This window comes from Elephas maximus, chromosome 1 (genome assembly GCF_024166365.1).
Source record: "Elephas maximus indicus isolate mEleMax1 chromosome 1, mEleMax1 primary haplotype, whole genome shotgun sequence".
NCBI classification, from domain to species: domain Eukaryota; kingdom Metazoa; phylum Chordata; class Mammalia; order Proboscidea; family Elephantidae; genus Elephas; species Elephas maximus.
This window is the reverse complement of record NC_064819.1, coordinates 44,750,893-44,766,427: the sequence shown is the minus strand read 5'-3', so window position 1 is coordinate 44,766,427 and position 15,535 is coordinate 44,750,893. Positions and strand designations below refer to the sequence as shown.

Sequence of the window (15,535 nt, the reverse complement as noted above, 5' to 3'; positions counted from 1 at the left end):
GCTGTAATCTTTATAGAAGCAGGTCGCCAGGCCTTTCTGCGGCTGGGTGGGTTCAAACTGCCAATCTTTAGGTAAGTGGTCAAGTGCAAAGCATTCCTCTACCTAGGAATCCGCCAGTGGACATAGGAGGATTAAATTAAATAATGTACATAAAGCACCTAGCATGGGACAAAGCTGAATGTATGTGCTTAATAAAAGGAGGGCATTATTATTACTATCATTGATTAACTGAAGAAAGATAGGGTTTAGGGATGAGTTGCAGGGTATTGAGATTTCATGCAAGCAAGCCAGTGACAGTAGTTCTGCCAGAAAAAAACCTAAGTAGTTAAAGGGCCAGTGTCAGGCATCTGGTCTACCACCAAGAGCTAACTAGCACAAGAAGCTGGGAAGGGAGAGGCTTGGTTATGCTCCTGGCTTTCACATCACTTCTGTCTACGACTTCAGGCTTCACTCACAGCCTCGCCTACAAAGAACTCAAAACAGAAATCAGGAGAGAAACAGCTGTTACTGAAAGCTACTCAGCTGGCCCCACACCAGAGCCCAGGAACCTCCACAGCATACGGCTTGTGTAAAGAAAGAAGTCAACAATACATGCTGTTTACAGTGAAACTGGTGTCGACGGAAGCAGGAAAGAGTCACGTGACTGCTGGAACACGTTCTGAATAGACTGACACTCTGCTGTGCTTTGGAAAGGAAACTCTTACTATGGCAACCGGGTCACCGTGGCCATTCTGAGCAACCGCAAAGGACGGACAGGCGAGGCTCTTATTTCCTTCCAAGAAGTAGCAAATATTATTTCACATTGGCTTTTGGAGAATTATATTCATGATGTAATTGAGCTTTATACCTCCCTCACTATGGAAATCCAGATATATAAAAGGAAAAAGTGTGGTTTTTAAGCAGTAGGACCTTGAACTGCTACCTGTTCATATACTCAGTGGCAACGGTGATGGGCGGTTTGCTAACAATGGTGTTCTTTCAGATAGTGCCATGCACAGGAAACTTTAGTATTGGATGTGGGTTATTGTATCAGTCAGTTGTCTCTAACAGAAACCGATTTTGCTATTTTACGTAGAATGGAAATTGATTAAAAAGTTATTGAGAAGCTCAAACACTTTCAGGGATGGCTGGAGAACCAGGCTTAGCAGCTACGCAGTTGGGAACCCCCTCCAAACAAATGCCACTGCTGTTGCTGCTGGTGGGCACTGCCAGTGCCCCCAACGCTCCCGACACTGGATATCTCCAGAGCTCTGATGCTGCTATAGCCAGAGCCACTGCCACTGCTGCCTGTGGACACTGGACACAGCTCTGGCCTCCCTTCCTCGCGTGGATTCGCCATCTATTTCTCACACCACTGGCTTGTGACTCAAGATCTGGCATGGGTAATGTCCCCATTCTGAACTGCAAGGGAAGCTGAAGAACTGGGAACTGGCATATTCAGCCTCTGTATTGGGAGGTATGCTCTGCCACTTAAGATAGGGATGCCACAAATACAGGAAAAGGGTTCATATCAGTAAGGACACTTTTGGCTGCAAGTAATAGAATATCTAACTAAAATTGGGTTAAATAAGAAGGAAGTATTTTCTCATAAAATGAGAAGTCCTGAAATAAGTGGTTCCAAATTTGGTAAATTTAGTGACAAAAAAAATGTTATTAAAGACCCAGGTGCTTTCCATCTTTCTGCCCCACCATCCACACAGTACTGGCTTTCCTCTTTAGGCTTGGCCTTTTATGGTCACACTAAGACAGCCACAGCTGTAGACGTTGCGTCCCCATACAACCATATCCCAAGTGTAAGAGTGAAGTTTCTCACTGCACATCTCTTTTTATCAGGGAGGAAAGCTTTCACCAGGCGTTATCTAGGAGGCATTCCCACACGTCCCAATGGCCAGGAATAGACACATACCTCTGTCCTTGCTGCAAAGGGGTCTAGGAAATGAGTAGCTGACATTTTCAGCCTCCATAATCCAGTGTAAACTCTGCCAAGAAAGAGGAAGAGGAGGGGAAGAGCTGTTAGGTATGATCAACAGGGTCTGGGATTGTCACCATCCCTAAAAACTTTGGATGGCTACTAGGCTAGTATTATGAAGTGGGATCTCCAGTGGCTTTTGTCCTGCATGGAATCTCCAATCTTTCAGCAGTACACACCTGGTGTGTTCTGCTGAAAAGGATTTTGAAGCTCTGTCTGGGCTCAGAAGGAAACAGTGTATTATCAGTCAAAGACATCTGCCGTGGAAAGTGTCAGCACATGTGCCACTGGCTGCCACACCTCTCCTGGAAAGGGATTGGCCTTGTTAGGAACTCTCTTCATTCACTTGCAAAACCTTTCAGTCTGCGTTTAGAGAGTTAGGCAAACTCACATTGCTCAGTGAGGAGGCTGAGGGCCTGGAGCTTCTGCGGGAACTCATCCATACTCCGTTACCCTGGATTGTTCTCTTCCTATTGTCCAGTTTGTCCCATTGCCACAGTTTTCCAGTGTAATGGCACAAAATGATCGGCATGAATCCTTGGCCTAGGAATAAATGCTGGTTGCTACTAGTACTGGCTGGAGAAAGGATCCATTATGGGTAGGGTTCAGTGTTTTCTTTTTTTGAATGTTTATTTTACCTGTAATGGCCACTCTGGGTGAACCTGCTGTTATCTCCCATGGTGTATTTTTTGCTCCTGAAATCTAGGGATATTTGGTTCACATCTATGTATTCCAGGGTAAGAAGAAGCTGAGTCACTTAGCCTTTTTAGAGTATATAACTTCAAAGAAAATTATTAATAGTAAGCACTCACTCCAACGACAACTATTACCACCACTAATGAGATGTAACACACAGAGTAAACTTTACAGCTTACATGTATACATGTAATACATGTTCGTATACATGTTCTTGCTTTAATTCCAAGAGTGACAGCAATCTTCTGAGTTAACCAGTGTGGGTGATAATAGTAGCCAGCTTTCATTGAATGCTTACAGCCTTCCAGGCACTGCACTAAGCGTTGACATATGTTAATTCATTTCACCCTTACGACAATGCTCTGAGCGAAGTCCTATTTTCCCATTTTTCAAATGAGATAAAATCAAAGCCTTAAGAATTCAAGTAACTTCCCCAAAGTCACAAAGCTTGCAAGTGGTATAGTCTGGATGCAAACACCTATCTATCTCACTCTCGTGTTCTTCATTGTATTATTTTAATTTTAGTATTATTGTTATTTCCGTTTTAAGGCTGAGGAAACTGAAGTCTAATGATTAGAAATGGTTTATCAGCTGGTAGACAGCAGCACCACCCAAGTCTCCTTATTCCAAGCCTACTGCTCTTTCCATTACCCCTAGGGCTGAAGACTGAATAATCGCTGCTACAAACAGGTAGGGTTACCACTTTTAGAGGAGTTATAAGATTGGGGTACAACGGTTCAATTTGCCTAATTCATCAGATGCCACCACCTTATTCAAGCTCCCCAAAATAATTCTACATAACATAGCCAGAAGGCAACAGGCTGGAAGACAGATGCACCTGGATTGAAATTTTGGCCAATTACCTAACCTCTATGAGTCTCATCTCCCTGTTCATGAAATAAAATCTATTTTATAGAATCTCTGGAGGATTAAATGACTGCATAAACTATCTACACAGTGCCTGACACTTTAATATGCTGACCATCCTATCCCATCTCCATATGCCCATCTTGGTTTTTCCTATTTCAAGAGGAAGGTGTGTTCTACTCACAGATTCTTCCCATAGGGAATGACCAGAAGCCAGGACACTTTCACCCTTTTTGCAGCAGATGTATCCATAAAGGCTTTATATTAGACTCCCATATCTTCACACCTGACAGTAAATATCAAGCCTGAGCTAATACTTTTACCTGTGATTGGAAGCAGAGATGGCTTCTTTAAGTATCAGAGGCTATAAGACCGAGGGCCTTGGACTGGTAGATACAGACAAAAAGGCTAAGTGCCCACCAGTGGTTAACAGGTTGGTGCTGTTGTTAGTTGCAGTTGACTTGGCTCTGACTCATGGTGACATTATGTATAAAAGAACAAAACGTTGCCCTGTCGTACACCATCTTCATGACTGCTGGTATGTTTGAGTCCATTATTGTGGCTGTTGTGTCCATCCATTTCACTGAGGGTTTCCCTAGTTTTTGCTGACCCTCTTCACTTCACCAAATGTGATGTCCTTTTCTAGTGATTGGCCTTTCCTGAAGATGTGTACAAATTAAGTCTCACCATCCTTGCTTCTAAGAAGCATTCTGGTTGTACTTCTTCTAAGACTGATTTGTTTGTTCTTCTGGCAGTCCACAGTATATTTAATATTCTTCTCCAACACCACAATTCAAATGCATCAATTCTTCTTCTGTCTTCCTTTTCCACTATCCAACTTTTGCATGAATATGAGACAATTGAAAAAGATCATGGCTTGGGTCAGGCACACCTTAGTCATCACAGTGACACTGTTGCTTTTTAAGATTTTCAAGAGGTCTTTTGCAGCAGATTTGCCCAATGCAATACATCATTTGATTTCTTGACTGCTGCTTCCATGGACTCCGATTACTAATCCAAGTAGAATGAACTCATTGGCAACTTTGATTTTTTCTCAGTTTATCATGATATTGTTTATTGGTCCAGTTGTGGGGATTGTTGCTTTCTTCACATTCCGGCTAATCCATACTGAAGGCTAATCTTTGAGTTTCATCAGTAAGCCAGTGAGCTTCAAGCTGGCAAGTAAGGTTGTGTCAACTGCATATTGCAGGTTGTTAATGAGTCTCCTTCCAATGCTCATGCCATGTCATTTACTCCCTTGAATGTGGATTTTGAAACTCTCAGATGACAGCTACAATTCAGTCAAGCCTTCTGCTAGGCTGCTGCTGACTTAGGACACTGTCCCTGAGGGTGGTCTACGAATAGGTATGTGTGAATCCTCCATCAAGATATTTCGATGCTAAAGTCACCCCCTTGTAGACACTAAGTTCCATGAAGGCTGGGACTTTATAGTCTGGAACACAGTAGGTATCCAGTAAATGTTGAGGTTGGATGCTGATGATGAATAAATGGATGGATGGTCCCAATGTCTTCAAAGTGGAGATGCTGTAGGAAGAAGACTCCAAAGGCTTGAGACACAAGGGTAGCAAAATCTGTGCTATCTCCATCTGAATTTTTGTCAGAAACTTTCCCCTGAGGTTACTTAAGCATATATGTAGAAAGAAAAACTGGATAAAGGAAGTGAGCCTCTTGGACGACATCGTCCTGGCCAAAATTGGCCACAGCAAGAAGAGGGACTATCCCTAGCCAACAAAGTGGCTCCAGGGTGGGCCACAGTCGTAATGACCACAATGCCACTTCAGCTTTCTGTGATCAACTCATGCTCACCCGGTTACCTATCCCATGGCAAAGAAGGAAGTGGCACCAGAAGTCAAGAAACCTATTTTAGGCTTTTTTCTTTTTTTTTTACTGTACATAATGAATAAGCATGAAACGAAATTTCCCTCTGAATCCTACAATATCCTTGGGCAGTTAGCAAATAGCTTTATTTCAAAATCCTAAGGACTTCACATAAAGCTGCCACAGGATTTTGGTAATAGTTTGTAGGGCAGACATGAGAGAGCTGTCATTTATTAAGGACCTACTGTGCACCAAGCACAATGCTAGGTGGTTTTAAAGTAAATTTCCCTTACCCTCACAACAGCCCTGTAAGTTAGATTTTATCTCCATTTAAGAAGATGGAAGGGAAGGTATAGGGGCCACATGATTAACTCAAATTTATAAAAGTAATAGAGTTGAGATTCTAATCTAGGTCTAAAATAAACTATTTCCCATTGTCATCCAGTCAATTTTGACTCATAGCCACCCAATAGGACAGAGTAGAACTTCCCATAGGGTTTCCAAGGCTGTAATCTTTGTGGAAGAAGCCTGCTGCCTCTCTTTCCCACAGAGCAGATAGTGGGTTTGAACCGCCAACCAGTTTAAATTAAAAAAATTCAGGTGAGTTAATACTAAGGTTAAAAATGGAATGCTTCACAGATTAGCACAACTGGATCCCCTGCATAAGCCATGAATAATAGTACAGTAATCACATTCATTTATGTTTCCCTTTACTGATCCACAGTCTATCTACCACGTGTTTTAGTTGCCTACTACTGGAAATAGATTTGTACCAACACATCTCAGTCTTTATCTGGTTCCTCTCATAATCACCCAGGATGTCTGCCATGACACCTACCATTCAGCATCTCCCAAACTGTTTTCTTCAGAATACTTGTCTGTTATAAAATGTGACTTTAAAAAGTCTTGCAGGCACAAATTTTGGGGGGGTATACAGAATTAAAATTAAGGATATTTATTTAATACAGGCTTTTTTAGTTTTCAGAGTCATAATATATTATGAAAATATAGTTCACCTAGGGGTCATATAGTATGTAGCATTTGCCAAACTTACTTGAGCACAGAATTTTTTTTTTTTTCCTTTTTGGCACACTCTCATTAACATTTTCAAGAGGAGTAGGGGGCACAGTTTGGGACTGACTAAATGGATTTGTTTTCGCAAGGTCATTCCTTAGAGGTCATTTCTGCCTGGGCACCTTGCCCATAATTCCGGAAGCTGCCATCAGATGAAACACGAGCTTGTTCTTGGTGCCTCGGCCTGGTGCAAATGCTCTCCACTGGCACTGACAACCTGGCCTGAGACAGCGTCTGAGGTCCTAGACTGTCATGGCTCAGGTTTATGGTACCTCCCAAGCTACAGTCACTCCATAAATGTGAAACATTAATAACCTTTCACTTTAAAGTTCTTTCACCCACGTAAACCAAAAGCAAAACCAAACCCACCGCTGTCAAATCAATTCCGACTCATAGCAACCCTATAGGACAGAGTAGAACTGCCCCATAGAGTTTCCAAGGAGTGCCTGGTGGATTAAAAATTGCCAAAGTTTTGGTTAGCACCCATAGCACTTAACCGCTGCGCTACCAGGGTTTCCTTCACCCACATACCATGCCATAAAAACCAAAACCAAATCCACGGCCACTGAGTTGATTCCAACTCATAGCGACCCCATAGGGTTTCCAAGGCTGTATATCTCTATGGAAGCCGACTCCCACACCTTTCTTTCATGGAGCTGCTGGTGATTTCGAACTGCTGATCTTTCAGTTAGCAGTCAATCTCTTTAACCACTGTACCACCATTTATCTGTTGATTTTGCATTGAGAGCCATTTATCTGTTGATTTTCCATTGAAAGTAAGGACCATGTCTTGTTCATCTTCCTACCCCTTTGTATACCCCAGTCATGTCTGTTGAAATGATCCCTAGAATAACTTTCCAGGTAGGCAAGGCAGGCATTTCTAGCTCCAATTTACTGTTAATGAAACTGAAACACAAAGCGGCTGACTTCTAATTTATGAAAGTTATAAAGCAGCAGAGTCAGGACTAGAACTCATGACTTGGGACTCTAAATACTCTTCTTCTAAAGGCATACTGGTATAGGGCTCTAAATTGTCATGAATAGTATTCTAGAGGAAAAAAGAAAAAAAGATTAAGAGTTAGAAAATGACCAAATTGGTCTCTAACTCAATGAACACAAATATAAAATACCATGTAGAAGGCCCACTCAGCCATTCCACCTCAAAAGACTTTCTGAACAGACCTGGAGATTAGGTGATACAGAGTTGAAGAAGCTAAAAAATAAAAATAGTTAAATAAACTCTCTCATTACCGGTTAAGTGAGAACAATGAAACATTGAAACATTCTGTCATGTTCCATGGGAAAATATGCATATTCAAATCACTCCTACTTGGGTAATCATCCAAAACTTCTCTCTGCTGCTGCACTTTTAAGAATTGTGCCCAATGATTATCCTACTGACCAAAATTCTATCAATTACTCTAACTCCTTCTCCTCAAGTTAAAGCCTATTAACTAGATTTAAGGGGGCAGGTAGGAATACCAGGGATATGAAATGTTTTACAGATTTAATTTAGGGAGTGCATTTATTCTGTGCCTTGCAGTATAAAGGCAGAGTTCGGGAGCTGCTTTAAAAGAGGGCACACTAAAACTTACTGTGGAGGGATTGATGGGTGATATTGGAGTTCGCCTTTTTCCCAGAGGTCCTTGATCAAAGCTCCTAAACTGGCTTGCATATAACCAAAAAATCAAACCCGCTGTCATCGAGTCAATTCTGACTCATAGTGACTCTATAGGACAGAATAGAACTGCCCCACAGGGTTTCCAAGGAGTGCTCGGTGGATTCAGAATGCCAACCTTTTGGTTAGCAGCTGAACTCTTAGCCACTACGCTACCAGGGTTTCCTCTGGCTTGCAAAGGAGGAAGATAAAAGACTTTCTAATGATCCAGTTACTACTCTAAACTACAATCCCACCAATGCAGGGATGGGATTAAATGCCGGACAACCACCCTAGCCAAAACATCATCCGTATAGAGCTAAAAGATGTTGAAACTCTGAAAAAAAGTGTTTTTAGTCTAAGTATTATTTTGATAAAATACTTTCATTTTTGAAAAACCTAGAATTATGAGCATTTCCAAGGGAATGTATTTACCTCACACTATGATTTGCCAAGAGCAGGAGAGAACCACATAATTTACATGACAAGAGAAAAATCCATTAGGAAGGAGCCATTTCAACATTCCCACTTAGGGAGATAATCTTGAGAATATTTAGAAAAAGAAACGTTACAGTCTTAGTTTGGGTTCTCTAGAGAAGCAAAACCAGTAAAGTGTATAAATACACATAGAGAGATTTATATCAAGGAAATAGCTCACATGGTTGTAGAGGCTAGAAAATCCCAAGTCTGTGGGTCAGACTTCAGGCTTCTCTTGACCCACACAGCCAGAGGGGCTGGTGAACCCAAGATTGGCAGGTCAGACAGCAGGGCTCTAGCTCACAGGCTGTGGAGACTATTGAAACCCAAGATCAGCAGGCAAGATGACAGGTGAGCTGCCAGCTCAAGTCCCAAGAACCAGAGGTCGGATGAACTGGAGCCAGCTGCAGGATCCAGATGAAGCAAAATCCCTCAAGCCCTGCCAGAAAGTCCACCTATATTGGACACAGGCCACATTCCCAAGGAAACTCCTTTTCGACTGATTGGCTACTTGCAGCAGGTGCCATCATGGAGGTGGTCACATTATATCAGATCTCATCATGGACGTTACTACATCATTATATGAGTGCCAAACTACATCACAATTGCCAAATTACTGAGAATCAGGGCCAGGCCAGGTTGACACACAACCTTAATGATCACAACTATATTCATAAATTATCAGCGAAGGTCAGATTCAGAATATTTAGTAATAAAACTTATTTCTAGAGCTTGTCTGGAGTGAATGAGCAGATATGAAATAAGAGCCACAGAATTTGAGACTTAGGACCTTAGGGCTATCTGGACCACCTCCTCATTATAGAGTTGGCTAGGCTGGGAGCTACCCTGCTTACGCAGCTGAATAACATCTCTGGGAGGAAGTGGGTTTTCCAGATAATCTAATCCAGTGCTTCCCACCCTTTTATGAGAAGCAGAAAACAACTGCAGTTGAGAGTCAGTCTAGAGTCTGATTCTGGAGTCAGACTGCAGGCGCAGGAATCCCGGCTTTGCCATTTACAAGCTGTGAGTTGAGCAAGCTCCTTGAACACTCTGTGCCTTAGAGATAGCAGTGCATATCTGCACACAGAACAGCACCTAGCACAAAGTACATGCTCAGTAAGTGGCAGCTGTTACCAGTACACCCTTAGGCACAGAAAAGGGTTCCTGCCCTGGCTTCATGATTTAGAGGGCCCAGTCTAGGCGCCCCCCTCCCCTAGCCATATTCCACCTGGAGCCCTTGACCTTTTCTCTGGACCATGCTCCAGGTAACTGGGGCCCTGGAACTTTCTGCCCAAACTGTCCTGTCCTTACTCAGAGTCTACATGGGGCTATTCTCAGGGTCTGCCCTCCTAGGGTAGATTATGTTGCAGAAGTGTGTACCCTTAGTCCCAAGGGTAAGATGAGTGTATGGATAGAGTTTGGATATATGATCTGGGTTGCTGATGCAAGTGCATGAGAGGCCTCTCATGTGCTGAGGGTGAGAAGAGAGAGGGGCAGGCAATGAGCCAAGAACTAGCATGTCCTGTACCTCTACAGACAAACATTATTAACTCACAGGATCCAAGAATTAAACTTGAACCCAGTTTTTCAGGTCATCATGACGGTATATTTGCAAAGGCAGGAGATAAGAACATGTTTTGTTTAGCAGTTTGTTAGCTAATTTTTCAATGTTTAGACATACGATATGTGGGTCTCCATGTGTACTCTTGTCAGGGTACAAATGTTAGGGGTAGAACTGACTGCTGGGCTTGCATGTATTTTGCATTGCACTGGTTGCTCTATCAAAGACCCCAGGTTCTACCATGTTGGACACTGAAGTCCACTTTTTCCTGAGAAGGACATTTATATTACTTCATTACATTTATTCTTTAACTCTTTCATACTCCGATTATTTTCTGCTTGGAATCTTTTGTTGGTACCATGTGTTTTCAGTAATGGAAGGCATGCTGAGTCAAGGAGCATTTCTGAAATTTTGCTATGAAATATGGATTTTGATACATTTTGTGGGGCACATATGTCCCCAACGCCCAGAGTAGGAAATATTGACCATAGGAGGCAAGGAGGAAATCGTTTTATCTTAGTAATTTTATTTTCCTTTAGGAAACTTTTCAGAACGTGGGCCAATACTCTAAAATGTCTTTGGCAGTTCTAAATCTCTTCGCTATTTACAAATTGAGGGATGTTTCAGAAAAATACAATTGTTGGTTCTGCAAAACTAGGATAATACCTACATCATACCTCCAAACAAACATGAGAATACACAAGGGGAGCAAATTGCTGAATTCAAGCATCCTACACAAATAAATGACACCAAAGGAATTTGTGCCTAAGGAAAGTCACCTCCCCAATGGATTCTATCTTACTGTAAAGTGGTACTCACAGCTCAGAAAGGAGAAGAGCAGTCCCAGAAGTTTCCATGGCCACAAATGACAGCTGATCAAGGATGCAGCAACACATGAGCACAGTCCACTGCGCCGGCGAATGAACCGAGTCTAGGAATGAATGTGGACTAAGAATACCCTATTCTGTGAGAAGTGCATTCTCCCCAGCATACAGGAACCAAGAAATATAATTACAAGGCTTAAACCAAGCCAAGCCTTCAAGCTGATTCCAACTCACAGAAACCCTATAAGATAGAGTAGAACTGCCCCATAGGGTTTCCAAGGCTGAAATCTTTACAGAAGCAGCCTGCCACATCGTTCTCAGAGAGAGCGTGGGTAGTAGGTTCGAACCGCTCACCTGTAGTTCGCAGCCAAGCGCTTTAACCACACTTCATGCAGTAACAATGCCAAAGCAGACAAAAGCTTTGCTAACCCACACCTCCAGGGTTCACCACCTAACACAATACCATTTCAACGCAGCAATACAACGGCTGTGCCATTTCTTCAGTATCACACAAGTTAAACAGCTCCACACCCAGCAGCAGCCCACGAGATCAGGAAAATCATCTTCCCAAGGAAGCTGAGAACCCGAAAATGTTTGTGGGCGCATTCTGTCCTAATGCGTATGAAAAGGTTTTAGGTGAAGTTCCTACCAAACCTTAAAGAAACAACAGCTACTGCAACACAGGAAGGCCAGTGTGGTTCACCAACCGCAGCGTTTTCTAGTGTCATCTTGGCCCTAGGGAAGAGGTTACCTCCGCCCCTCAGAAGAGGAGGTCACTGATTGCTGCTCCAGCACTCCACCATTAAAGAAGCTCAGCTACTCCCTCAGTCTCTGCTTCACTCCTGAGCCACCTAAATGGCACCTTCTCAATCATTCTCAATGCCTTCTTTTTGGTATTTTCAAAATTGTCTACCGTATCCATATATATATGTATTACTAAACGGTTTCTTAAAAATAGAAAAACCCAGAATCAAAATCAAAAGTAAGAATGATACCAAAGAAAAAATCTGCCACATACATGGGTCAAAAGGTTACTATCATTAATTTATAAACAATTCACACATCATTATAGACATGATCTCATTTAATCCTAACAGCAGTCCCACGAGGCAGGTATTATTATTCTCCCTGGTTTACGGATGAGAAAATTTAGGCTTAGGAAGTTCAGTAACTTTCCTAAGTTTAAAAACTGTGTCTGTAAATAAAGTCATGGTCAACACCATGTTATGTGGTATATGTAAGTATGGAAATGACCCAAAAAGTTGTACATTAAAACATTATAGTGGTTATTTCTGGATGTTTGGATTATAAGTATGTACATTTTTCTCAACAAACAACCATCACTTGTATAATTTTTAAATGGTAAAATAATTTTACCCATACTGTTACTATCGAGTTGATTCCAACTCATAGCAACCTTACAGAACAGAGTAGAACTGTCCCATAGAGTGTCCAAGGAGCAGCTGGTGGATTCGAACTGGTGACCTTTTGGTTAGCTGTCGAGCTCTTAACCACTATACCACCAGGGCTCCAGAAATAATTTTAAACAATAGCAATTAATTATAATTTTATGGAAAATAGATTTCACAGTTTAAATTAGTAGCCAAAGAAGTTAGAGAAGCATAAATTATCCTCCCTTTTTTCAGCACATCCTACACAAAACACAAGAATTTTCACTATCCAAGTTGTAACCCAAATCTGAAAGCTTAAGGGGAAGGATCAACTCAGAAAAAAGAGGTTGAGAATGGTTGCGCAACTCAAAGAATACAATCAACGTCACTAAATGGTACACGTAGAAACTGTTGAATTGGTGTGTATTTTGCTATGTATATTCTCAACAACAACAAAAGAAATAAAATTACATAAAAAAATTGAAATCTTCAGAAGGAGGTCAGAAGGGCTGTTATGGATTGAATCGTGTCTCCCCAAAATGTGTCAACTTGGCTAGTCCATGATTCCCAGTATTGTGTGATTGTCTACCATTTTGCCATCTGATGTGATTTTCCTATGTTTTAAATCCTGCCTGTATGATGTAACGGAAAACCTGGTGGCATAGCGGTTAACCAAAAGGTTGGCAGCAAATCCACCAGATGCTCCTTGGAAACCTTATGGGGCAGTTCTACTCTATCCTACAGGGTTGCTGTGAGTCGGAATCAACTCAAAGACACCTTTTTTCTTTTTTTTTTTTTTTGTTTTCTATGATCTTAATGAGGCAGGATTAGAGACAGTTATGTCAATGAGGCAGGACTCAATCTACAAGATTAGGTTGTGTCTTGAATCAATCTCTTTTGGGATAAAAGAGAAGCAAGGAGAGAGATAAGGGGACCTCCTACGACCAAGAATGCACAACTGGGAGGGGATCATGTCCTTTGGACCTGAGGTCCCTGTGCTGAGAAGCTCTAGGACAGGAGGAGATTAATGACAAGGACCTTCCCCCAGAGCTGACAGAGAGAGAAAGCCTTCTCCTGGAGCTGGCACTGTGAATTTGGTCTTCTAACCTAAAGTGGGAGAGAATAAACTTCTGTTTGTTAAAGCCATCGATTTGTGGTATTCCTGTTACAGCAGCACTACATAACTGAGACAAGAGCTAATAGTCACTGGGATTTCAAATTTCACACTGATCCTCCTATCGGCTTGAGTAAACAGATCCCTACTTCATCTTCAACTATCCTGCTTCCTGAAGGTTCATATAGTGTCCTTCTCTGGCAGGCAATACAAGGCTCTCAAAATTGGACACCCTTTGACATGGGAGGGGAGCCCTGGTGGCACAGTGGTTAACAGCTCAGCTGCTAATCCAAAGGTCAGCAGTTCGAATCTACCAGCCACTCCTTGGAAACCCTGTGGGGCAGTTCTACTCTATCCTGTAGGGTCGCTATGAGTTGGAACTGACTCGATGGCAATGGGTGTAACTTGGTTTGGTATGGCACAGGTGGCAGATGGTGCCACTGCAGATGCACATGCTGAGCAGCTCTGGCTTTTGTGTGAACAGATGGTCTATGCTTCTTTATAACAGAACAAGACACTCCCACTCACCATCCTAGAATGAGCACAGCTTACTCAACTGGGACACTGAGTTCACAATAGTTAATCCAGTATTAGGATGTTATAAGCCAGAGGCTGGCAAAGTTCTTCTGTAAAGTGCCAGATGGCAAACATTTTAGGTTCTGGGGCCATATACTGGGCTCTGCCATTGTAGCATGAAAACAGCCACAGACAATATGTAAACAAGAAGGCGTGGCTGTGCTCCAGTAAAACTCTATTTACAAAACTAGGCCACTGGCCCATAGGCCATAGTGTGCCAGCCTCTGTTACAGATCCTTGCTACTAAGAGTGTGGTGCCCGGGCCAGCAGCAGAGCCCTACCAAGAGCATGTCAGAAACGCAAACTCACACGCCCCTTCCCAGACCTACTTCTTCAGACTCTGCATTTTAGTAAGGTCCTCAGGCCTATTAAAGTTTGAGAAGCACTGTTAGATAACTGATACTCAAGCCTGGCTGCTCATTGGTCATCAGCTGGGGAGTTTTTAAAAAAAGTATTAGTGCCCAGAGATGCTGCTTTATTTGGTGGGATAGAGTCCAGGCAATGGACTGTTAAAAGCTCCCAGGTGATTTTAATGTGCAGCCAGGACTGAGACTCTATAAAGACAGTCATCTGAACATACCTGCTCTTGACTCAATAACATGAAACACTGCCTATCAGAAAGACAATCGAGGCACTCAGCAGCCCTGGCTCAGTTGCTGCAAAAGAAATGGTGAGCCTGCACCCTGGCTTTGGGTGAGCAACTCTACCAACGAGGGCAGCTGTCACCTGCGATTCCCGCTCTCTTGGGCTAGCGCTGTGTGGCCCTCATAGACCTGTCTGTGGAGCAGGCTGAGTCACACAGAGGGTGAGAATAGAGTGCTGTGGTTTAGCTCTGGGAGAACACGGAAATACTTTGATGTCATCCATCCAGAAAGGACAGATACAAGGACAGGCACCCGAAGTCAGGGCAGGTCACAAGATCAGAAGGCTTGACCCTTAATTTCATCACAGAATGTATTTGGAAAAAGAACACTCATAAAGATGCCGAATACCAGACAGAGTTCTTTAGAAATGTCCGGGGGAGGGAGCATTAAAGCACATGCTATGCTGCAGCTATCAGGTCTCTCGGCGGACCACCAGGGCGAGGCGTCAGCTGGAGTTCCGGAGTCATTAGGAAGTGGGATGCTAACTGTGCAGAAGCTCTGACTGTGGTCCCAGGAGCCGAGGACAGTGATAGTGCATCATAGGGACATTCAAGCCTGCTCCTATGGGGCCCGACTACAACCCTGAGAAGGAACTTCCAGGAAGCCAGGATGACGGGAATAGGAATCTCCGCTCCTTCCTTCGAACCCAAAATCTGTACCTGGCTCCCTAAAAATGCTATGTGACAGTGCAGAGTGTCTAGTCCTCCTTGTGGGCAGGGTCTGCTGAGGAAGAGTGGATGTGGGTGGCAGGCAGGCTCACAGCTTGGCGTTTCTGCTGAAGCAGCTCTTGTGGTGGCCCTTTCCTCCCAAGATGGGCAGGGCCCTTCACGGAGTTGTCAGGCGGTT

General features: G+C 42.9%; 1 protein-coding gene across 1 annotated transcript in view; it reads right to left on the bottom strand.

Annotated features, from left to right (window-relative positions):
* FAM50B (family with sequence similarity 50 member B) overlaps positions 1–2,325 on the bottom strand; it is a 149,322-nt gene extending 146,997 nt beyond the window's left edge. Inside the window, exon 1 of the mRNA XM_049875149.1 lies at positions 1,907–2,325. The gene's annotated coding sequence lies outside the window, so the exon portion shown is untranslated. The remainder of the gene's footprint in view (positions 1–1,906) is intronic.
* Between the last annotated feature and the right edge of the window lie 13,210 nt (positions 2,326–15,535).